Source organism: Callithrix jacchus, chromosome 9, assembly GCF_049354715.1.
Source record: "Callithrix jacchus isolate 240 chromosome 9, calJac240_pri, whole genome shotgun sequence".
NCBI classification, from domain to species: Eukaryota; Metazoa; Chordata; class Mammalia; order Primates; family Cebidae; genus Callithrix; species Callithrix jacchus.
The window spans coordinates 39,891,954-39,916,101 of NC_133510.1; the positions used below are offsets into that span (position 1 = coordinate 39,891,954).

Below are 24,148 nucleotides of genomic sequence, written 5' to 3' on the forward strand. Positions count from 1 at the left end.
AGACTAAGACCTTATAATAAAAGTTATCAAGGCTTCAAATGGTTTTTAGACATTCCTAGTAAAACCCAGCTTAAATAGCAATGGAAAATACTTTTTTCACCTCAAATATGTAGATCCCTTAATAGCTGAAAATAATCTAAATATATACATTGAAATATATTTTAAAATAGAGGACTTAGAAACTTTATGGTGATGTCCACCTGTATATTCTGATATATTTACCTGTTATCCTTTCTGTACCACATCTTAGTTGTTGTGCTTCTCTTACTAACTGTATATTTTTAAGATGCACTTTGTCCATAAGCAAAACATCCTTTAAGTGTGTTAAAGGAGAAATGTTTAAATTTCCTTTAAATATTAAAGATAAGGAAAAGATTTCAAAGCGGGATTCTTTATTGCATGTAGAAGAAAGGAGGTATAAATGGAGTTAAATCATGCAATTAGTTGACATCAAGGAAGGTAGACATCATTTTGAAGTCTTATTTTATTTTTTTGCGGCGGAGTCTCGTTCTGTTGCCCAGGCTGGAGTGCAGTGGTACAATCTCTCTGCAACCTCTGCCTCCTGGGTTCAAGCAATTCTGCCTCAGCCTCCCAAGTAGCTGGGACTACATGTGCATGCTGCCACACTTGGCTAATTTTTTGTATTTTAGTAGAGATTGGGTTTCACCGTGTTGCCCATGCTGGTCACAAACTCTTGAGTTCAGGCAGTCTGCCTGCCTTGGCCTCCCAAAGTGTTGGGATTTACAGGCATGAGCCACTGTGCCTGTCCTGAAATCTCATTTTATAGCTCTTATTTCCTTTAAGACCTGGCTGTAGGAATATACATGGCTTAAATTTACAGTAGCGAATCTTTTGAGCAATGGGAAAATGAAGGACATGAGGGCTTTATTAAGTAACATAAATATACAAGCCCTCCAAGAGAGAAGGGACTTTGCCTGTTTCATAGTGTCTTATATACAGTACACAGTGTTTAATGAGGGAATGAATATAAGTTTACGTATGAGTCTACAAATTATGTGATGACCAGAATATTCTTTTTTTTCTTGTCCTTTTTTTTTTTGAGATGGAATCTCACTCTGTCACCCAGGCTGGAGTGCAGTGTCATAATCTTGGCTCACTGAAACCTCCGCCTCCTGGTTTCAAGCTATTCTCCTGCCTCAGCCTCCCAAGTAGCTGGGCCGACAAGTACACGTCTCCAAGCCAGGCTAATTTTTGTATTTTTAGTAGAGATGGGGTTTCACCATGTTGGCCAGGCTGGTCTTGAACTCCTGACCTCAGGTGATCCACCAGTCTCAGCCTCTCCAAGTGCTGGGATTATAGGTGTGAGCCACCATGCCTGGCCCACAGTATTTTGAAAGTGTTCCCTTGGTAGCCTGGATTCAATGCTGATCATAGTTGTTGAAGTCTGATGGATAAGATTTCTGCCATGAACTTTGTTTAGATCTTTTCCTTAGTGTCTCTCTCTAGCTGTTTTTAGCTTTGGTTGTGTTGGGTGTGGTTTTCAAAAGAGCATAGAGATGGTGGAGACCATGATCTGAATTCAAGTAAGTATAATAAAATTAGTCAAGACTGACAATATCATATCACATTCATTCTTGAAGGGACCTTAGACATATTTACAGTGAAAAAACTGAGGCTCAGAGATTAAGGGCCCCCTCAGGTCACATTTGATCAGCAGTAGACACCTGACTAGTGCCTGGTGGTTACTGTCCACTACCCCCATAGTTATTCTATTTTTTAAGCTCAGAAAAAAGATGAGCTTGACTCATTCAACAAGCATTTCAAAACTGCCCTAATTCCAGACTGAATGTCTTAGTCAAGAATGTGCTGAAATCTGTCTTTTAAAAACAGTGGCCAGGTATATAGGCTTAGGGTGGGATGGAAGCTGCCCTTATCCAAATACCATTGGTACTGTGTCACTTGTTAGCTTTGTTGACATCCTTGGCTCACAATAGATTCTTGGTAGTTTGGAAGGTCTGGCCGGGTAGCTGGGGGGCTGGGGAAAGAGTAGTACAGGGATAAGCCTTCATTTTAATGAGGCCAAAGAAGATTCCAGATGTAGTTGCTGTGTGTTGGATTGGCTGTTTGTCCCCAAACCTCACATTGAAATTTGATTTCTAATGTGTGAAATGGGGTCTATTGGGAGATATTTGGGTTATGGGGGCAGATCTGTCGTTAATGGCTTGGTACCCTCCTGGAGGTAGTAAGTTCTCCTTCTACGAGTTCCTACAAAAGCTAGTTGTTAAAAAGAGTCTGGCACCACTCCCCTACCCTTTTCATTCCTCTCTCTTGCTATGTGATCTCTAATCTGTGGAGTGGAAGCAGACAGAAGCCCTTACCAGAGGCAGATGCTGGTACCATGCCTCTTGTGTAGAACCATAAACTATTTCTTTTCTTTTCTTTTTTTTGAAATAGGGTCTCTGTTACCCAGGCTGGAGTACAGTGATACAATCTTGGCTCATTGCAGCCTTGACCTCCTTGGGCTCAAGCAGTCCTTCACCTCAGTCTCCCTAGTACCTGGGACCACAATCATGTGCCACTATGGTCAGCTAATTTTTGTATTTTTTGTAGAGATGGGATTTTGCCGTGTTGTCCAGGCGGATCTCGAACTCCTGTGCTCAAGCAGTCCGCCCCCTCTTGGCCACCCAAAGTGCTGGGATTACAGGTGGTGAGCCAGCATGCCCAGCTGAGCCATTTCTTTATAGACTGCCCAGCCTCAGGTATTTCTTTATAGCAACACAAAAACAGACTAAGACACAGTAGTATAATGATCACTTAATTTTGGAAATCTGCTGGAAATAAAACTCTTGATACTGAAATTGGCCTAAATGTGAGTGAAAATAAATTCTCTGTGATAACTCCAAGGCTCAAGCATATGGCCCATTTTTAAAGCAAGACACACCAGCATAGAGAACTAGGAAGACAAGAGAGGGGAAGAGGGTGAGACATAGTGTTTTTCGGGGAGAAGAGAAAGGGAAAGAAAAGGGGACAGGGAGAGAGAAAGGGGGTTGGAGGAATACAAGTTATCTCTGCTGCTGAGATGTTAAGACAAACTGTCCTAAAATTCCAGTGCACATCCTTTAGCTTGTATTTCCACTGTTGGTCACAGAGACTTTCAAAGTAATAAAAGTGAATATCCAGAATACAATGTATTGTTAGTCATGATTTCCATAAAGCTCCATACGGAAGAAAACATTTTCCTTTTCTATAATTTACTGAAGAGTAGAGATGGTTCCTATAGAGGACGCTTTAGGAAACATGTGCCATATGCCTGATCCGTAGCATTTTGTTTAATAATGATGTAAATTTTGTTTTTGATAAAAGCATAACTAGCTACTATATTTTGGATAATTTAATGTTAAATGCTTATAGCGTGTCAGATTATGGAGTACATACACAAGTCATGGCCACTGTTCTGTAAGAATCTATGATGAAATAGTAATAGTAACATAGCATTTACATAGTGCTTTCCACATACTAGACACTGTGCTAAATTCTTGTTGGTTTTTGTTTTTGTGTTTTTGAGACAGTCTGGCTGGAGTACAGTGGCGTGATCTCTGCTTATTGCAAACTCCACCTCCTGAGTTTAAGTGGTTCTCGTGCCTCAGCCTCCCAAGTAGCTGGGACTACAAGTGCACACCACCATGCTTGGCTAATTTTTGTATTTTTTGGTAGAGACGGGTTTCACCATGTTGGCCAGGCTGGTCTTGAACTCCTGACCTCAGGTGATCCGCCCACCTTGGCCTCCCAAAGTGCTGGGATTACAGGTGCGAGCCACTGTGCCCAGCCACTGTGCTAAATTCATTATAGGTGTTACCTCATTCAGTCCATACAGCAACCTTAGGAAATAGGCATGGTTTTCCCTTTTGTTCTCATGAGGAAACTGAGTCTAGAGAATTTAAGTACTCTCTTCTGGTTCGTGTAAGTAAGAAACCTGGATTGAAGGTCTGTCTGACATAATTCATCTATACCCATAACCACTACATTTGCTGTCTCTAGTAACATATGCTGTATTATACAGATTGTAAAATCTACCGGTATACAGATCCTAAATGGGTAACCTTACTGTCAAATGAAATTATCTTATTATTCCTCTATATGGGAAAGATATTAAAGGGGAAATGACTGGGCAGGCCTTTATGACCTGACCTAGTTTGTTTCTTCTTTGGTCAGCACAAGTAATTTCGTTTGCATGCATTTCTTCATTTGTCAGAGAGTTAGAAGAGTATATATTTGATGATATTTTTGCTTTTGTCAATGAATATTTATAAAGATAAGGTGTTACTATATAAATAAAGGCTTTTACTGTGAAATATGCCACTTTCAACTTTTTAAAAAACGTCTTTGCTTTTCTTACTGGGTTTTATCATTTCTTAGCATATATAATTTGTTATTAGGTGAGTTTATAGCTTTTATAAGAAATATATGAATGCTTGTGAAACCATAGCTGGCAGGGCAGTCAATACAGTAGTCAGAAGCTGAGATTTTTGGGCCTGGCTTGTCACTTTGACAGCTGTAGGCATCAGTGTTCTCATCTGTCTTGAAAAGGGTTAAATGAGATTAATGATTTCTCAACTACTGCTCTTGAGGTCTGACATTGTTTTTGAGTAAAAAAACTTAATTTATCTAAAAAAAAAATTAATCCTAAATGTCATAGAACAAGAGGACTAGTACACACCACGTTTATAGTCAGCCCTCCATGTCCAAGGGTTCCCCATCTGTGGATTAAACCATCATTGAATTGAAAATACAGTGTTCCAAAAATAAAAATAAAAACTGTAAACAGTAGTTGCATTTGTACGAACATGTACAGTTTTTAATTCTTGCCATTTTTCCCTAAACAATACAGCAAACAACTATTTACATAGAATTTGCATTGTATTAAGTATTGTAAGTAACCTGAGATTATTTAAAGTGTATGGGAGAATGTGCATATGTTATCTGTATATACTATACCATTTTATGTAAGGGGTTGGAGCATCCTGGGAGTTTTGGGACCAGTCCCCCATAGATACTGAGGGATAACTATACCACATGAGGACCGATTAAGTAATTACAAAATCAGCCATCAGGAAAGAGAGAAAATCAATTATTGTATACAGTTCCCTTTCCAGGAAAGCTACAATTTTTAATAAGCATTTTGAAATGTTAGTGTCAATTAATGGACTCCCAATTGTTATCTACATGGACTTTAAGGACCCGGCGGTTCCTGTTTGAAATTAACATATTAATTTCTAGATTATTGCTGTAGTGTGGATGATATTGGCAGCTCCCAAACAATAGTGAGATCTTAGAATAATTTTTTCTACTTAAAATTCTGTAATAACTTCTTTTATATTTAGAATAAGGTTCAAACTTTTAAGTGTTTGTTTATAACAAATAAATATTTATTTATTTATAACAAGAGTGAGATAGGGTCTTGCTCTATAGCTCAGATTGGAGGGCCGTACTGATCACAGGTCACTGCAGCCTCAGCCTCCCATGCTCAAGTGATCCTCCTGCCACAACCTGCCAAGTAGCTGGGACTAAAGGTGTGCACCACTATGCCTGACTAATTTTAAATTTTTTTTTTTTGTAGAAATCGGGTGTCTCTATGTTGCTCAGGGTGGTCTTAAACTCCTGGGCTAAAGGGATCCACCTATCTTGGCCTCTCAAAGTGCTGGGATTACAGGGCTGAGCCACCGTGCCTGGCCTATATGTGGGTTTAAAAAACCCTAAAATGGGCCAGGCACGGTGGCTCACTCCCGTAATTCTAGCACTTTGGGTGGCCAAGACGGGTGGATCACTTGAGGTCAGGAGTTTGTACCCTGCTCACCAATATTGTGGAACTCCGTCTCTACTAAAAACACAAAAATTAGCTGGGCGTGGTTGTGCTTGCCTGTAATCGCAGTTACCTGGGAGGCCAAGACACTAGAGTCGCTTGAACCCAAGATGCCAAGGTTGCAGTGAGCTGAGATCACACTACTGCACTCCAGCCTGGGTGACAGAGGGAGACCCTGTCTCTAAAATAGAATAGAATAAAATAAAAACTCTAAAATGAAAGCTAGAATTTTCTTAAAAATGAGAAGCTTGAGATTGATGAAAAAGCAAGAGAGAGGATACATGATTAATTTATTTTAAAAAGGTATGTAACAGCTTTGTGAAGAGCTAATAACATTTCTTTCATCTATAAAATGTATTAGCCTTTCCCTTCAGCTTTGGACACAGTCAGCCAGGGCAGTTCTCTTTGTTTTTATAAAGTTTAATCCTTCATGTTTTTTTTTTCCTGTTTATAATCTTCTATTGTGTTTTACAATGCACTGTTCCACCTAAGGCTTGACTTTTTAAGATGGCACCATGTAAGAGGTCCTCTTGGCCAGAGATTTCAAAGATTTTTGGTACAAAACTGTTTTTCCCTGTTTCTTTTCTTTCCCTCCCTCCCTCTCTCCCTCCCTTCCTTTTTCCTTTCTTCCTTTCCTTTCCTTGTTCTTTTCCCTTTTCCTTTCCTTTTCTTCTCCCCTCCCCCTTCATCTCTCCTTTCCTCTTTCCTTTGCTTTTTATTTTCTTTTCCCCTTTCTTTTCCTTTTCCTTTCCTATTTCTGTCTTGTCTCTTCAGACAGAATATTGTTCTGTCTCAAAACAACAACAACAACAAAAAAACGGGTGGAGTGCAGTGGTGTAATCTTGGCTTACTGCAACCTGAACCTCCTGGGTTCAAGACAATTCTCCTGCCTCGTCCTCCCAAGTAGCTGGGACTACAGGTACCTGCCTCCACTGCCAGCTAATTTTTGTATTTTTAGTAGAGATGGGATTTCGTCATGTTGCCCAGGCTGATCTCGAACCCCTGGCCTCATGTGATCCACCCGCATCAGTCTCCCAAAGTGCTGGGATTACAGGGTCACCAGACTGGAGTGCAATCTTGGTTCACTGCAATCTCTGACTCCCAGGTTCAGGCAATTCTCCTGCCTTAGCCTCCTGAGTAGCTGGGACTACCATTGCCCACCACCACTCCAGATTAATTTTTGTATTTTTAGTAAAGACAGGGTTTCACATGTTGGCCAGGTTGGCCTCAACCTCCTGACCTCAGAAGATCCACTTACCTTGGCTGCCTAAAGTGCTGGCATTACAGGCATGAGCCATTGCACCTGGCCTACATTACTTTTCAAATAAAATGCAGGGAAGGCTGGCTGAGAATGAAGTGGTAAGAATTGAGAATTCTAGGAATGAAAGAGTATTTTATCTGCTGCTGAGACAGCACATCCTGAGGATAGAAGAGCATGGAGGATTGGCTTTCTCAGATTTCTGAACCTTTCCCAGGAATCCATGACTTCACTAACTTTATTCAAAATTAAATATTGTAATTACTTTTACTAACATGGGTTTCTTGGGTTACTTTTTATTTTTCTGTTAAAAACTTGTGTATATCACTCTTGCAGAAAGCTAATTTTGAAATAATGCTTTATTTAAATGTCTTTCAAAGGTATGTGCTAGCGTGAGTAAGTCAGAAGTAATTTCAGGAAGTCACCTTTATACTATGAAACTATGAAAATGGCTAACATTTATGAGGCATGAACTCTGGTTGGTGATTTATAAACACTAATTCTTACAATAACTTGAAAGCATGACTTTTCTCATTTGATAGATGAGAAGGGCAACATTCAGTGACTTGCCCAAAGACAGGAAAGCCGGTAGCTCGGGTTCCATCCCAGGCTGTCTGGCTGCAAAGGAGCACTTTTTCCTTATGCTCTGCCGCCTCTCTGAGTCCTTCAGACCAGCTGTCCTCAACTGCTGGGTGGTGACACGTTAATGGGCCTACCATTCATGAGCTAGGTCACAAGTAATTATTAATAATAGTAGACATACTGATATTATGTTATGGATTTTAAAATGAATGGAATGGATTCAAGGTCTTCCCTCTAATGAATCATTTTCACTTAGTTTCATTCCTATGTGCTTTTATTGGGTGGGAGAGAGGTGGCATTATATGCATCAAACCAGTAATTCTGCATAGCCCCATGGGACTATGGGAAATCTATTTTATGCTACTAAGCTACGGTTACTGATGAGCTATGAATAGTTTCCACATATTCATAAAGCCTTTTAGAAATATCACTGCAGAAGTAGTCTATTTGCTTTACTTTCCTCTAGACGTGTAAACTATTTTGTGCATTATCTGAGGACACTGTGGGAGTATATTTCTCAACACCTTTGCTTATCTGGATTGTTTCTAGATACTTTTCTCAATTATACAGTGTGACAGTATTTTGGAAAGAGTGTTTATAGATTATAATAAAAAATAATCCAAAAGGTGATGTGTGCTACAAACAAACAAAAATGTGATAGAGTTAATAATGTTAGGGTTGTAGAATTTTTTTTTTTTTTTTTTTTTGAGACACGGTTCCACTTAGTCCCCCAGGCTGGAGTGCAGTGGCACTATCTTGGCTCACTGCAGTCTCCACTTTCTGTGTTTAGGCAATCCTCCTGCCTCAGTCCCATAAGTAGTTGGGACTACAGGTGTGTGCTACCGCGCCTGGCTAATTTTTGTATTTTTTTGTGGAGACAGAGTTTCACCATGTTGCCTAAGCTGATCTCAAGCTCCAGTGCTCAAGCCGTCAACCAGGCTCAACATCCTAAACTGCTTAGGATTCCAGGCTTGAGCCATCACGCCTGACTCTGTAGAATTTTTTCATTCAGCCCTGCTGTTAAGACTGAAGTCTGAATCCTTAAATATAGTTTGTGGAATTTAAACTGTGAAACCCAGTTTAAAGGTATTTTTAAGTTTACATTTATGTTTCTAGATTCCCAGAGACCTTCTGATGAAAATCCACTTAATTTTGCTTAAATTTTTCCTGTCCATGCCTGGAAAATCCAGGTTTCTGCTTTGCAGACTATATTTTCTTGTACCTCCCTTCTCTTCCCGTTTTCTGGTACAACATACTCTCTCATTTATTTAAACAGGAAATTAGCCTGTGGTTTGAGAAAGTGTTGGTGTAGATGTGATAATGTAAATTAAGTAAATTTCTGATAATCTTAATTCCTCAGTACAGCTTGGCACAAGATTGCTCATAAACCAGACTTTTGTACTTTTTTCTCTAATCCCTTCTTTAAAAATCACCCTTATTTTCATCTTGGTCCTCATGATGCCACCTCCTATTGCTCTTTTGGTTGTCCCTTTTTGAGAAAAACCTGTAGAAGAATAAATATTCTTTTGACAAAATAGTTCTTGTGTCATCATGTAAAACTTTATAGAGAATTTTTTTTTTTTTTTTAAAGAAATAGGGTCTCACTCTGCTGCTCAGACTGGAATGCAGTGATGTGATCATAGCTCACTGCAGGCTTGATCTCCCAAACTCCTGGGCTCTTGTGATCCTCCTGCCTCAACCTCCTGAGAAGCTGAGACCACAGCTGTGCACCACCATGCCCAGCTAATTAAAAAAAAATTTTTTTGTAGAGATGGGTTCTTGCTTCATTGCTCAGGCTGGTCTCAAACTCCTGGCTTGAAGTAATCCTCCCTCCTCAGCCTACAGAAGTGCTGGAATTACAGGTATGAGCCACCATGCCTGGCCTGAAAAAACTCTTTCACATGTCTATCTGAATCCTCCAGTTACCTTCATTTCTAGCAGAAACTTAACTTTTCTTTTTCTCTTTGTCTTTTTCTTTCTTTCATTATTATTATTTTTTTTTGAGGTGGTGTGTCTCTCTGTCTCCTAGGCTAGAGTGCAGTGGCATGATCACGGCTTACTGCAACCTCTGTCTCCTGGGTTCAAGCATTTCTCCTGTCTCAGTCTCCTGATTAGCTGGGATTACAGGTGCCTGCCACCACACTTGGCTAATTTTTGTATTTTTGAGTAGAGACGGAGTTTGACCTTGTTGGCCATGCTGGTCTGAAACTTTTGACCTCAAATGATCCACCATCTTGGCCTCTTAAAATGCTGGGATGACAGGCGTGAGTCACTGTGTCCGGCCTCATTCTTCTTTTTTGGGGGGGACAGAGTCTTGCTCTGTCCCATGGGCTGGAGTACAGTGGCACAGTCATAACTCACTGTAATCCCAACCTCCCAGGCTCAAGCAGTCCTCTCACTTCAGCCTCTTGAGTCACTGGGACTAGAGGTATGTGTCACTATGCCTGGTTAACTTTTTTTTTTTTTTTTTGAGACAGTCTTGCTCTATCTCCCAGGCTGGAGTGCAGGTGGCATGATCTTGGCTCACTCCAACTTCCGCCTCCTCTTCTCGTGTTCAAGTAATTCTTGTGTAGCTGGGATTACAGGCTCGCACCACCATGCCCTGCTATGTGCCTGGTTAATTTAAAAATTTTTTGTAGACATGGGGTCTCATTGTGTTGCCCAGGCCATCTCAAACTCCTGGACTCAAGCGATCCTCCTGCCTGGCCTCCCAAAATGCTGGAATTACAGGTGTGAGCCACCACACCCAGCCAGAAACTGGGAAATTTCTTTTATCTCATACCTTTTCAGGTTTAGTACCTTTTATTTCCAGTATCCCTTCAGTTTTCTTCTTGTTCCTTCTCTTGCGGTCCTTTGAGAAAACATGGACAGTCTGCTAGGCTAATGATATTCTTTCTGGATATGAAATTTACATCAATTTTTTATTGCTGTAGATCAGGACTAAAATAGCAAAAAGGAATTGTTTTCTCTGGGCAGAGATGTAAATTGTTTTTGAGGGGTAGTGGGTAGGCACAATCCCCTGATGGAGAAGTCCTCCTTTGTCACAAGAATCAGCACCAACATATCAATTGGAATTCCATGAGAATGAGATACCAACTTTAATAAGAATACATTGAGCAGTAGGAATTTATGGCTGGTTATAGGTTTAAGGCTTGTAGATTATTTACTTTTAGAACCACAGTGTTTTTTATTTTTAGGATAAATTATCCTCAACTTTAACTGTAACTTTTAAGGAAATTTAAATGGCTGGGGTAACAAGATAACAGATTGTTTAAAACTGTTTCCTATCTCCTGTCTCAAGCGTATGCTTTTTCATAATAAATAAACTTTTGTCAGGATTTCAAAATATTCTCGCTCAGCTCCAGGGAAATGAACTTTTGTATTGGACATCACTTGTTTCGTGCCATTGTTGCCTAGAACAATGACTATGATTTCAGTTTATTAAAACACAGGCATTGGTATTCTTAAGGTGATTATGCAAAAATAGGTTATTTTGTTTGGTTGTTCTCACTCCTATCTGGCAGTGACTTCTTTTTTCCATTGGCAGCTTTAGCTACAATCCGATTTTAATTAAATACATGAAAGCTGTGTGTACCAGATGTAAAATCTGGTGTATTCTTCATAGTGAAGGACTGACAGGACTCTTTTACTGTGAACCACTTGTAAATCATCTTGTCTCTGGTGGATGGGGCCAACAGGGAAATAAAGTATTGAGTGTATGGAGAGGGTAGAAGTTAGTAGAAAACAAAAACTTAAGAACCATACTGGTGATTCCAAAATTCCCCCTCCATCTCCCCTTTTTTTTTCTTTTTAGTTTTAATTTTGAGACAGTCTTGCTCTGTCACCTAGGCTGGAGTGCAGTGGCGCAATCTTGGCTCACTGCAACCTGTACTTCCCAGGTTCAAGTGATTCTTCTGCCTCAGCCTCCTGAGTAGCTGGGACTGCAGGTGTGCACCACCACACCCAGCTAACTTTTGTATTTTTAGTAGAGACAAGGTTTCATCATGTTGCCTAGGCTGGTCTCAAACTCCTAACTTAAAGAGATCCACCTGCCTCAGCCTCCCAAAGTGCTGGAATTACAGGCATGAGCCACCACACCTGGCTACCTCCATTTTATATTTGTATTATTATTATTTTTTAGAGATGGGGTCTCACTCTCTAACCCATGCTGGAGTATGGTGGCGCAATCGTGGGTCACTGCAGCCTCGACCTGTTCTCCAATGGTTCTCTTGCCTCAGCCTTCCAAGTAGCTGGGACCACAGGCACATGCCACCACACCTGGCTAATTTTTTTTTTTTACTTTAGGTAGAGACAGGATATCACTATGTTGTGCAGGCTGGTCTTGAATGGTCCTTGACTCAGATGGTCCTTCCACCTTGACCTCCCACTGTTGGGATTTCAGACATGAGCCACTGTGCCTTTTTTTTTCATAAACTGAGTCTCCCCATGTTGCCCAGGCTGGAGCACAGTGGCTATTAACAGGCCATCATAGCTCATTACAATTTCAATCTCCTTGGCTCAAAGGATCTTCCTGCCTCAGCCTCCTGAGATAGCGCTGGGACTGATGGTGTGTACCACGGTGCCTGGCCAAAATTCTCCTTATCTTGTTGATAACTCTTTCATCCTCTCCGCCACTTAGAACACAAAATTTGTGGTTAGAATAAGAGAAGTGATAGAGGGAAAGCCAACAAATGCCCTAGACCCCAGAGCTTCTGCAGATTTAATTGCCCATTGGAGAGTCATGGAGTCATGATAAGAGTTCCCTGCCCAAGTGTTGAGCCTACTTCATGAACATTGAACAAAATTACATTTACTTTTACCTGGAATGAAATCTCTAAGCAGGAGTAAAGATTTAAATTTTTCTCAATGTGAACATAAGGCCGTGATGTTGATTCATTATGGGGCAGAGGCCCAATATGAAATGTCTGTTAACATTATGCACATTCAGTATTTATTTCAGCGGCTTATTCAACTCTGTTGAATAGATCAGGTGACAGCTTTTTTCTGAATATCAGTCTTTGAGGGACAGCTGAAGCACTGGTTATGTGTGTGAGTTAGACTTTTTTTTTTTTTTCCAAATGTAGAAGAAGTAACTTCTTAAATTTTTTGCTCTTAAAAGTACATTATTTCATAATTTGCCTTAGGGACTTAAAGTATAAATTGTCGCATTATTTTAGTAAACACAATTGAATATTTTTTTAATGTCTCTGAACTAATGAGATTCAGTTTTCTCTCAAGTGTGGGAACTATTCTGTACCCTGTTCCCTGACCTCTGCCTTTTGACCCTGTCCCTTTGTGATGAGATTATGGATAGGCCTTTGAGCTTTTCTCCAGTCTGATCAGGTTTCCTGACACAACAACATATGAAGCTTTAAGCTTCTTTAAAAGATGCTCTTAGAATTGAAGAGAACACTCAGATTTAATTGGCATGAATTTTGTAAATATTTTTTCTTTAAAAAGTCGTTTTCTTTCTTAATGCTTTCCTTTCCCCAAAATCTATTTAACTGTATTTTCTAAAGCTGCCTATTTTAGGAGAGGCTAACTACTAGAGCTCTCTCTAGGATAAGGAAGTCCAAGAGAGATTCAACTGCTTACTCCCCACTTCTTGTCCCTGTAGGTATGAGAAGTTAAAATCTGGATTCAGAGGGTGTCATACAAGGGCAGGAGATTATTTTCAGAGAGAATCAGTGCTTTAACTTTCTTATAGTAAAACACTTATTAGATAACACCTTTTAAATACATTTTCAGATGCCTAAAATAGAATAGGAAGAGAAACAAGACATAGTAAAGGAGACTAATTTCATTGGCTATGTGTTAATAACTCATGCGAGTTTTTTGAGAAAGTAAAATTAGTGACAAAAATAAGGGCTTAGGGATTTTATATTTTGTTATTTTACATCCTATCTTCAAGATTATCCAGAAAACTAAGCATTTGCTCTGTTTTAGACATTTTTAATAAGACTTTCTAAGGAATGTCTGTTTTACACACCATCAGAAAAATTTATAGCAGTGAAGCTGTAGGACTTTGGTTTACTACTCACAATGAGTGAGGATAAATAAAATGATTGGTCTGAAATAATAAAAGGCAATATGTGCTCACCGAAACCTCCACCTCTCAGGTTCAAGCGATTCTCCTGCCTCAGTCTCCAGAGTAAGTGGGATAACAGGCATGTGCCACCATGCCTGGCTGATTTTGTAGTTTTAGTAGAGACGGGGTTTCTCCATGTTGGTCAGGCTGGTCTGCTCTCCTCAGCCTTCCAAAGTGCTGGGATTATAGGTGTGAGCCACCATGCCTGGCCTGGCAATATGTGCTTTTAAAAAATTGTGGCTTGGGGCCAGGTGTGGTGGCTCACGCCTGTAATCCTAACACATTGGGAGGCCGAGGTGGGTGGATCACCTGAGGTCAGGAGTTTAAAACCAGCCTCGCCATCATGGTGAAACCCCATCATTAAATAAAAAAATTAAAAAAAAAATTGTGGCTTTTGGCCAGGCGCGGTGGCTCACGCCTGTTATTGCAGCACTTTTGGAGGCTGAGGTGGGTGGATCACCTGAGGTTGGGAGTTTGAGATCAGCCTGGCCAGCATAGTGAAACCCCATCTCTACTAAAAATACAAAAAATTAGCCAGGTGTGGTGATGGGTGCTTGTAATTCCAGCTACTAGTGAGGCTGAGGCAGGAGAATCACTTGAACCCGAGAGACAGTGGTTGTGGTGAGCCCAGAATGCGCCATTGTACTCCAGCCTGGGTGACAGGAGTGAAACTCCATCTCAGAAATAAAAAATAAAAAATAAATAAAATGGTGGCTTTCAAATTGTTTTTTTAAAAAAGAAAGTTAATAGATTAGAGTTTTCTACTTCAGGTGTTTACTTTGAGAGATAGAAATTAAATCCATAGTTTTTGCAACGCTTTAAAAAAAATTCCAAATCCTTTCTACAATCAAGTAATTAAAGTGAAATGAGGAAAGAAAGAGTAGTGGCTGGGTGTGGTGACTTGCATATGTAATCTCAGCACTTTGGGAGACCACAGGCGGGTGGATCACCTGAAGTCAAGAGTTTAAGACGAGCCTGGCCAACATGGTGAAACCCCGTCTCTACTAAAAATATAAAAAATTAGCCGGCTGTGGTGGCAGGCACCTGTAATCCCAGCTACTCAGAAGGCTGAGGCAGGAGAATTGCTTGAACCTGGGAGGTGGAGGTTGCAGTGAGCTGAGATCGTGCTGTTGCACACCAGCCTGGGCAACAAGAGGGAAACTCCATCTCATAAATAAATAAATAAATAAATAAATAAATAAATAAATAAATAGAGTAGCTTTGAATCTCAGTTGCTTAATGCTAAAATAATATATTAATTTTTTTTTCTATTTTAGGAAGGGGAAAACACTAGTGACAAGATGGGAAGACAGGAAGAAGCTAGTTAGCAGAAGAGGCAACTCAGTGACAAATAAGATAAACTCTTGATCTCTATTTTACTGATCCAATTTATTTGTTGTCAGGTAGAATGGAAACATGTTTATATGGTATAAGAAACCTCTGATGGAAAATCTGGTTGTCTCCCTTCAGGTTGGTAAGAAAGAATGAGATTTCAGAAAGGCTGAGTCTTGAAGCAGCAGCAGATCTGACACTTATCCTTCAAAGCTCCCTTCCTGTCTCCCATAGAAGGGCTATGTAAACAATTCGTGATCAGTGCTGGCACTTGCAGCAGAGAATGCCTGCAGTTTCCTTTTCCATGCAGCAGAGTAATTTTAAGGTCAATCTTTTGATTGTCTTACTATGTTTTGGCTGTTAGTGCTTTTAAAATTCCCAGTTTGTGTTGCTATAAGGAAGATAACATTTCTGACCCTTTCTATAAGTGACTTTCCTGCCAAAACCTACCTATGAGTTTCAGATGTTTAAACCAACCAACCAAACAAAAGACCTTAAGATACCAAAGAAGGGACAGTTACACTAATTGGAAAAGCTTCTGCAAGGACAAGTGTATATTTCTCATTTTCTTTAAGCCTATCAATTTACTGGAAATGAATATGATTTTTGTCAGTAATGACAGTGCCAAAACAGTTACTAAATTTTTTTTTGAGTAAATGAAACCAAACTCCGAAAAAAGAAAACAATTTTTTTTTTAAAGAAATATTGGTTTGGTGCCTTGGCTCACACCTGTAATCCCAGCACTTTGGGAGGCCAAAGTGGGTAGATTACCTGAGGTTGGGAGTTCCAGACCAGCCTGGCCAACATGGTAAAACCCCGTCTCCACTAAAAATACAAAAATTAGCCAGGCGTCGTGGTACACACCTGCAGCCCAAGCTACTCAGGAGGCTGAGGCAGGAGAATTGTTTGAACCTGGGAGGTGGAGGTTGCAGTGAGCGGAGATCGCACCACTACACTCTAGCCTGGGTCTGACAGAATGAAACTCCGTCTCGAAAAAAAATGGTTTTTACTTAAAATTTTTTTCTCTTGGTGTTTTTTAGTTATTTTTTAGGATAAGTTGAATTGAGATGAATTAGTTGTTCCTAAGTAATGTGACTGGCATTGGCTCTTGTTATTTTTTTTGAGAAGAGTCTGACTGTGCTGCTCAGGCTGGAGTGCAGTGACACAATCATGGCTCACTGCAACTTCTGCCTCCTGGGCTCAAGTGATCCTGCTGCCTCAGCCTCCTGAGTAGCTGCTATCACAGGCATGTACCACCACATTGGGCTAATTTTTTTGTATTTTTATTAGAGACGGAGTTCACCATGTTGGCCAGGCTGGTGTTGAACTGGCCTCAAGTGATCCGCCTGCCTCCGACTTCCAAAGTGCTAGGATTACAGGCCTGAGCCACTGCTCCTGGCTAGCATTGTCTCTTTAAGATATTTTTGGAGAATATAATATAGTCACAAAGTAATATAAGCTGTTTATGCCCAGCTTGCTGCTCGTACTTTTTTTTTCCCAGAGCCAGATGTGTATGTTACACACATAAAAGAGGTATGTAGGCTGGGCTCACACCTATAATCCCCAGCACTTTTGGGAGACAAGTGAATTACTTGAGCTCAGGAGTTCGAGACCAGCCTGAGCAGCATGGTGAAACCTTGATTCTACCAAAAAGACAGAAAATTAGCTGGGTGTGGTAGTATGTGCCTGTGGTCCCAGCTACTGGGTAGGGTGAGGTAGGAGGATGGCCTGAGCCTGGGAGGCAGAGGTTGCAGTGAGCTAAGATCTCACCACTGCACTCCAGCCTGGGTGACATAGTAAGACCCCCATCTCAAAAAAAAAAGAGAAAGAGGTACATAATTGGGTGTGGTGGCATGTAAGTCCGTATAGCCTTCACTCCCATCACAAAACAAAAATACAGGTCTTTGCTGTGGCTTGTCCTTGAACAAATCAGTGTGGCAGGTAAAATGGGATTAAACTGATTGCTGAGACTAATTTGGGATGAAAACTACACAGCTGGTTCACAGTAGAAGAGGGAGGTAAGTGGCTCCTGGGAAGCATTCCCAATACAGGTTGAATACCCCTCATCCAAAATTTTTGAGACCAGAAGTATTTAGGATTTGTATGTTTTTTAGATTTTGGAATATTTGGATATACAGAATGATATTTCTTAAGGATGGGATCTAAGTCTAAACATGAAATTCACTTACATTTCATGTATACCTTATTCATGTAGCCTGAAGGTAATTTATACAGTATTTTAAATGATTTTGTGTACCTATCACATGAGTTCAGGTGTGGAATTTTCCACTTGTGGTGTCATATTGGCAGTCAAAAAATTTCAGATTTTGAAGCTTTCAGATTTCTGGATTGGGAATGTTTAACCTGTATTCTCTACTAGTTGAATGCCAGACTTATAAAGAGGGCTGTCTGAAAGACAGAGGCTGATTCTGGTGGCTCACACTTGTAATCCCAGTACTTTGGAAGGCTGAGGGCAGGAGGATGGCTTGGTCTGAGCCCAGGACTTAATGACTAGCCTGGTCAACAAAGCAAGATCCTATCTTTACAAAATAACGAAACAAAGCAACCCCCCCACCGCCGCCAAAAAAAAAAAAAAAAAAAAAAAAAGCCACTGAAAGGTGTTTTGTTGCTGTTTTTTTTTTTTTTGTCAATCAATGAGAGCATGTAAAGTTGCTCAGGTTGGCCTTGAACTCATGGCCTCGCCTCCTCAAGCACCAGGACAACTGGCCAGAGCCACTGTGGCCCCCGTGCTGTTGTTTTTTAAAGAGGTGGAATCTTGCTCTGTTGCCTAGGCTGGTGTGCAGTGGTGAGATCATAGCTCACTGCAGCCTTGATCTCTTAGGCTCAAGCAGTTCTCCCACCTCAGCCTCCTAGGTATTTGGGACTGCAGGTGTGCACCACCTTGAAAGGTTTTGAACAAAGGAATTGCTTGCTCAAAACTGTAGCCTTAGGAATATCATTCTAGATGAAGGATATAGAATGGAATTAAACTGGGATGAGATTTGAAGTAGGGAAACCAATTAGGAGGCTGTTTTGTAAGACAAATTAGAGGGTAAGGGTCTGAAATAGAATAGGAGTGGTGGGAGTAAAGAAGATGGGGGATGGATATAAAAGATAGGATGGGATGCACAAATAAATTGAATTTGGCAATTTTTTTTTGAGACAAGGTCTTGCTCTGGCATACAGGCTGGAGTGCAGCGGTACAATCACAGCTCACTGCAGCCTCAACCTCTGGCACAAGTGATCCTCCCACCGCAGCCTTCCAAATAGCTGGGACTACAGGCACATGCCACCATGCCCAGCTAATGAATTTGGCAACTTTATTGTATGTTGCGTTTGTCAACCTAAATAACAAATAGAGATAGACTCTCTAAAAGAAATTATTTTTATTTGGAAATAAGGCATTGCAATAGGAATGTGCATGCCATAGTAAGCTATGTGTTCTTTAACATTGTGGAATTTGTATAGCTTACCAGTTTGAATGTCTGCAAGTGCTTGCACTGGATTCTAACCTCTGCCTCCCAGGCTCAAGCAGTTCTTCTGGCTTAGCTTTCCAAGTAACTGGTACAACAGGTGCCCTCCACTGTGCCCAGCTAATGTTTCAGTCATCTGGTAGTACCATAGAATATTGTTAACCAATGAGCTGTATAGAACAATCTGATGTTAAACTGCCTGCTATTGATTGACAATGCTTGTATGGTGCTTACTATGTAGCCTGGCAGGATAATTACACAATAAATATTAGCCACATTTTTATCATCATGATTAATTGGATTCAACCTTGGGCAGTTGATGATGAAATTAAATGTATTCCTGGAACTCTTCTTTAGATATTTTTTCTTTAAGAAAATTATAAAAATTATTGTAGAGACCTGGTCTCACTATGTGGCCCAGGCTGGTCTTGCTATGTAGCCCAGGCTGGTCTTGAATTCCTGGCCTCAAGTGATCCTTTCACCTCTGCCTCCTAAAGTGCTGGGATTATAAGCATGAGCTACTGGGCCCTGCTATGACATGTTTTATTTTGGAATAAACACTTAACTTTGATATATATATTTCTGTTTTACCATGTTATTGTCTTTTAATCTCTTTTTTTTTTTTGAGACGGAGTTTCGCTCTTGTTACCCAGGCTGGAGTGCAATGGCGCGATCTTGGCTCACCGCAACCTCCGCCTCCTGGGTTCAGGCAATTCTCTTGCCTCAGCCTCCTGAGTAGCTAGGATTACAGGCATGCACCACCATGTCCAGCTAATTTTTTGTATTTTTAGTAGTGTGGTGGCTCACGCCTATAATCCCAGCACTTTGGGAGGCCGAGGCGGGTGGATCACTAGGTCAAGATATCAAGACCATCCTGGTCAACATGGTGAAAACCCGCCCTTTAATCTCTTAATAAAAGTATTGCTTGAGTTACACACACACACACACACACACACACACACACACACAGTTTTGTTTTTAAGAGACAGGTTTTCAAGAGACAGGTTCTCACTATGTTTCCCTGGCTAGAATGAAGTGGCTATTCATAAACATGATTACAGCACACTGTGTAGCCTCAGACTCCTGGGATCAGGCAGTCCTCTTGCCTCAGCATCTTGATTAGCTGGAACTACAGGTGTGCACCACCATGACTTGAAATTTTTTTGAGATAGGGTTTCACTTCTGTCACCCAGACTGGAGTGCAGTGGTGTGATCTCAGCTCACTGTAATCTCTGCCTTCTGGGCTCAAGCAATCCTTTCACCCGAGTCTCCCAAGTAGTTGGGACTACAGGTGCACACCACCATGCCAAGCTAATTTTTGTATTTTTTTTTTTTGTAGAGACGGGGCTTTGCCACGTTGCCTAGGCTGGTCTTGAACTCCTGCCTTAAGCAATCCACCTGCCTTAGCCTCCCAGAGTGCTTTGCCTAAGTTTGCACTGCACTGATTCTGCTAGTGGCAGAATCAGAACCACAACACAGATTCTTCTGGGTCCAAATCCAGGCCCCTTTAACTATATAGAGAACAGTCTCAGAGAAACTTATTCTCATGTGTAAAAGAGCCCACCTTTTTAATCTGATAGAAAGCAGGGCATTTATATACCTAAAAGGAACATTAGTAACCTATAATGTGTTAACGTAAATCACATTCTAAATGAAAACAGGACCAACTTTGGGCCTTTTATGCATGAAAATTACAAATTTTGTTGTTTGTGCATCCTGTTTTAGGAGTAGATTATCTACATGTAAGTGCCCAGAGGTATCCACATAAGGAAGATGTATAAACTGCTTCACAGGACTCAACAACATAAGTGTAAAAGGACTCAATAGATATACTCCTTTCTTTTTACTCTCTTCTCTTCCCTTTTCTCTCTCTTTTTTTAGACAAAGTCTTGCTCTGTCACAGTGCTGTGGCATGATCTCAGCTCAATGCAGCCTCTGCCTCCTGGGCTTAAGTGATCTTTCTACCCTAGTCTCCCAAGTCGTTGGAGTACAGGTTTGTGCCTGCACGCCTGGCTAGTTTCATTTATTTATTTATTTATTTTTTTGAGACAGAATCTCACTCTATTGCCAGGCTGGAGAACAATGGCGTGATCCCGGCTTACTGCAATTTCTGTTTTCCAGTTTCAAGCAATTCTCCTGTCTCAGCCTCCCGAGTAGCTGGGACTACAGGCACGTACCGCCATGCCCGGCTAATTTTTTTTTTTCGTATTTTTTAGTACAGACGGAGTTTCACCATGTTGGTCAGGGTGGTCTCCATCTCTTGACATTATGATCCACCCGCCTCGGCCTCCCAATGTGCTGGGATTATAGGCATGAGCCACCGCGCCCGGCCCTTTATTTTTATTTTTGTAGAGAGAGAGTTTTGTCACGTTGCCCGGGCTGGTCTCAAGTGCCTTGGCTTCCAGAAGTGTTGGGATTACAGCCATGATCCACTGTGCCCAGCCTAATCCTTTAATAGATGCAGTAGTTGATTTAACAAGGTTGTGAATACCAGGAACCAAGGATCATTGAGAGTCATTTTGAGGCTGACTGCCACACTGCTTAAATCTGTTAGGATCTATGATCTTCAGCAGTGGTTCTAAGTAGAGTATACTAAAGCGATAGTACTGTGCAGGATTTTGATGCCATCTCCACTGAAGGAAATAATACGGTCTACTATTATCTTTAGAATTGCAGTATGGCATAGGCTGGTTGTGGTGGCTCACACCTGTAACCTTAGCAGTTAGGGAGGCAGAAGTGGAAGTATCGCTTGAGGCTAGGAATGTGAGACCAGCGTGGGTAACATGGCAAAACCCTGTCTCTAAAAAAATACAAAAATTAGCCAAGGTAGTCCCAGCTACTCTGGAGGCTGAAGTGGGAGAATCACTTGACCCTGGGAATTAGAGGTTGCTTGAGCACAGGGGACAGAGGATGTAATGAGCCAAGATCACATCACTGTACTCCAGACTGGGTGACAAAGCCAAACCCTGTCTCAAAAAAAAAAAAAAAAAAAAAAAAGAATGAAAAGAGAAGGGTGGTAGTGGAAGGGAACTGAAATGTGCTTGATAAATTATGTAAGGAAGCATTAGGCTTTGGTCAGAAATTTTGTTGTTAGCCAGCTGCAAGTGAACCCATCTGGCACACATTTTCATTATTCTGAAATATTCATGGGCTCTAACAGTTCCTACCTTGTTTGCACTAGATCCTCACATACTCTCATTTTCTGACAGCCAATCTGGAGTTGCAATGGGATGCTCTTGTTTTATTTCTTGTTGCTGAGGATATAATCAGTAAAGAGTAGACCCTCAAGGTAGAGTTTGTAAATACTCAGATTCACTTATAAATAATGGCTAAAGTAATCACTAAATTTTATTATGCATATATATATAATTATCTCTGAATTATGAATCTATTCTCATTAAACAGTAACATTCATATTCTTTTTCTTTTTTTTTTTTTTTCTAAGATGGAGTCTTGCTCTGTCGCCTAGGCTAGAGTGCAGTGGCGTGATCTTGGCTCATTGCAACCTCTGTCCCCCGGGTTCAAGCAGTTCTCCTGCCTTAGCCTCCCTAGTAGCTGGTATTACAGTCATGTGCTACCATGCCCAGCTAATTTTTATATTTTTAGTAGAGATGGCCTTTTGACACATTGGCCAGGCTGGTCTCAAACTCCTGACTTTCAGGTGATCCACTCACCTCAGCCTCCCAAAGTATTGGGATTACAGACATGAGCCACTGCAACTGGCCCATTTTCATTAAAGAAAGTTTTTTATTCAGAGAACATATGATTAAGAGTTAATTTTTTTATTTGCATGTTTCTTATTAGTTTCCAAGAGATCTCTTAAAATTGTTTGGGATGTAGATCAAGAGAGGTAATAAATAATCCTTTTATTTTTTAAAATTGAATTATCTTCAGTTCATTGATATTAGGCTTATCTAGGATTCAAAAATGTTTCTGAAAATTGGTCTTACAAACTCCTCTCAAAGTACATAAGAACGTTCTTTGTACTGAATAGTTCAAAGTTCATAGTTTAGTTCACTTAGATATTCCTACTTCCATTTTACCAAGAAACTTTGCCACTTTGTCCTCACAGTTAAAGTATGATCTTCTTAGATTAACTCTGCTTTACACAGAAATGGAATCCTCAGTTTTTGTTTCTGTTCTTACCCTCAAAGGAGGTAGATGGGCTGTCTGTGTTATAAATTTGTATGATACCGATTTTCATGTTTAAGTCTAATCTTCCTTTGGCTTCTCTTCTTTTAGCTTTGACTCCATTGTCTGCTTTGGCCTTGAAAGGTGAAAAAACATGGCCCCAGGGTCAGTGCTTCCCAGAAACCTAGCTAACTTTGATGGTCAGTAGAACTCATTTGCCACCTTTTAAACAAAAAGTTTGTAGACCTTGCAGGCTCTCCATCTGTCTCACCAAGCTAGGTGCAGTTAATGTGCAGGAAGTTGACGTAGGAGTAGAAAAAGGCTTTATCTATGTAAGTATTTAGAATTTTAGAATTTGCAAAAAAAAAAAAAAACCCCACAAAGGAGTTTCTAGATAAATACTTAAAATAGTGTTTCATTTTGTACAAGTCACCTGATTTTGTTCCCTTGTGTCAGGAAGAAATGAGTTGGACAGAATTAGAAGTCTTGTCACTGATGTAAAGTTATTACAGAGCAGCTCTTTTAGAGTAGAAAGGAAGAAGCTAGAAATTAGTCATTAGTTGCTTTCATTATCTATTATTTCCTTTCATTTTATTTTTCTTACAAAACTGCTATCATTACACAGAATATATACAACTACAAGCTATTTATTTATCTTAAATTTATCCTTTAGAAAGCAATTCTGAGCTTTGCACAGTGGCAGTATCGTAGCCAATGAGGTTTATTCAAGGCACTATTATTGCTGATTGAAAACTTTTCCCAATACCCTGCAATAACGACTTGAAATATAGCATTGGCAATTTTTGACAATCTCTATGGAGACTGAAAATATTTAAAAAAAAGAAAGAAAAAAAGCAATTCTGTAGTATAAAATATGTGGACTCTTTACCTGTAGGTGCATAAATTGCCATTTTTATTAGACTGTTGGGTGGTAATGAGGTAGGGCTGGCCAGATAGTATTAATATGATTTCTAAGCATATCTTTCTGACTTTTAGACTTAAAGCTGCTTGAGAGAAATAGTTAAGCATAATAGTTATCATCTCTAAAACAGGGAAATATTTAATTTATAAAGTTGCTGAGTTGATGAATGAGGTAATGTACAGTCTGGGGTACATGGGAAGTACCCAATTAATGTAACCTATTATTTATATTTGTAATCCCTCAGCATCTCCTACAGGGTTTGAACTTAATAGAGGCCCACTGCAACTTCGTTGAATGAATGATGTGGCTTAAACTTAAGGGGGAAGTTCCAAAATATATAGCTGTTGTCAACATGATTGAAAAATCTATTACAAAAGGAACAATGCTTATGTGTTTGATATTTATACCTCATTTTGACTGTGGTTACTACACTCTTGAACCCATACTGGGTCCTGTCACAGGTTTGGCACATAGTAGGTGCTCAATACATGTTTTAATAAATTATTGATTTTTTTCTCCTTGGAAATGGCAAGGTTTTCTA

The 24,148-nt window shown here is 40.2% G+C and overlaps 1 protein-coding gene and 1 non-coding gene across 8 annotated transcripts in view; both read left to right on the forward strand.

Moving 5' to 3' along the window:
- DENND5B (DENN domain containing 5B) overlaps positions 1–24,148 on the forward strand; it is a 212,760-nt gene that overhangs the window by 4,335 nt on the left and 184,277 nt on the right. The gene's annotated exons all lie outside the window — the stretch shown is intronic.
- On the forward strand, positions 23,371–23,507 carry LOC118144532 (U4 spliceosomal RNA). Its single transcript, XR_004729305.1, has one exon. It is a non-coding gene; the product is annotated as a U4 spliceosomal RNA (small nuclear RNA).